The sequence below is a fragment of the Carassius carassius genome, chromosome 29, assembly GCF_963082965.1.
Source record: "Carassius carassius chromosome 29, fCarCar2.1, whole genome shotgun sequence".
NCBI classification, from domain to species: Eukaryota; Metazoa; Chordata; class Actinopteri; order Cypriniformes; family Cyprinidae; genus Carassius; species Carassius carassius.
This window is the reverse complement of record NC_081783.1, coordinates 30,551,012-30,552,877: the sequence shown is the minus strand read 5'-3', so window position 1 is coordinate 30,552,877 and position 1,866 is coordinate 30,551,012.

Below are 1,866 nucleotides of genomic sequence, written 5' to 3'. Positions count from 1 at the left end.
GAGCATCTCCTGATAATTTATTTTATTGTTTAAAATGCTTTAAGATATCAATATTATTATTTTTTCCATTTTTTCTTTTTTGGTTATTATTACTATTTTTTAATTATTATTATTTATGTAATTTGCTGTTGTTGTTTTTTTTTTTTTGGAGGCTGTGGGTTGTTTACTTGAGGGAGGGTTTTATTGGGGTATTACTGTGTAACGATTATTTTGTAAAATCATTGTTATTATACGTTGACTTGATGTTCCCAGCAGAAAAACCAATAAAGAAATTGAAATTAAAATATCCAAATCCTTTAAATGAGTTTTAAGCTGCATTAATTAGGTAAACCGGAACCGGAAACACTTCCCATAACACCCTATGTACTTGCTACATCATTAGAAGAATGGCATCTACGCTAATATTAGTCTGTTTCTCTCTTATTCCGAGGTCACCGTACTGTTTTGCTTCCTTGCCGCTGTCACATCTGGCTTGCTTAGTTGGGGTGACTTCATTTACAGTGATATATCGCTGACTTGATTGCAAATGATTGAACAGATACTTTTCAAACTGAACTGAGCTGAAAGATGACATAACTGAATTCAATGATGAACTGTCTTTAACTGAAAATTGAGTGTTTACTATTGTCATTTTGCATTATTGACACATTTTGCTATTTAATACTGTTAAGTGCTTTGGCACAATCTGTATTGTTAAAACTGCTATATAAATAAAGTTGACTTGACTTGATTCCGCATAAAAAGAGTTTCGCAAATCTGAGCGGTCTTGTGGACTGTGTATAGAGATAAAGTTGGAGAGACAATTTGGGAGCTAGATTATTGATAGCTTTAGAAACAAATAGTGATATTTTATAATCTATATGATCTCAGACAGGTAGCCAATGCAAAGAGTGTAGAATGGCCGTGATAGGATCTCATTTGCAGCTTTCTAAATTTAGTGACAGGAGCCCTCTCTGGGCAAAACTCGGAGACTAGAGCTGCTCTGGGCTAAACTTGGGGACTAGAGCCCGCTCTGGGCTAAACTCGGGGACTAGAGCCCTCTCTGGGCTAAACTCGGGGACTGGAGCCCGCTCTGGGCTAAACTCGGGGACTGGAGCCCGCTCTGGGCTAAACTCGGGGACTGGAGCCCGCTCTGAGCTAAACTCGGGGACTGGAGCCCGCTCTGAGCTAAACTCGGGGACTGGAGCCCGCTCTGGGCTAAACTCGGGGACTGGAGCCCGCTCTGGGCTAAACTCGGGGACTGGAGCCCGCTCTGGGCTAAACTCGGGGACAGGAGCCCTCTCTGGGCAAAACTCGGGGACTAGAGCCGCTCTGGGCTAAACTCGGGGACTAGAGCCCTCTCTGGGCAAAACTCGGTTACTGGAGCCCGCTCTGGGCTAAACTCGGGGACTGGAGCCCGCTCTGGGCTAAACTCGGGGACTAGAGCCCTCTCTGGGCAAAACTCGGTTACTGGAGCCCACTCTGGGCTAAACTCAGGGAAGGGAGCCCTCTCTGGGCAAAACTCGGGGACTAGAGCCGCTCTGGGCTAAACTCGGGGACTAGAGCCCTCTCTGGGCAAAACTCGGTTACTGGAGCCCGCTCTGGGCTAAGCTCGGGGACTGGATCCAGCTCTGGGCTAAGCTCGGGGACTGGAGCCAGCTCTGGGCTAAACTCGGGGACTGGAGCCCACTCTCGGCTAAACTCGGGGACTGGAGCCCGCTCTGGGCTAAACTCGGGGACTGGAGCCCGCTCTGGTCTAAACTCGGGGACAGGAGCCCGCTCTGGTCTAAACTCGGGCACTGGAGCCCTCTCTGGGCTAAACTCGGGGACTGGAGCCCGTCCCGGGCTAAGCTTGGGGACTGGAGCTCGCTCTGGGCTAAACTCGGG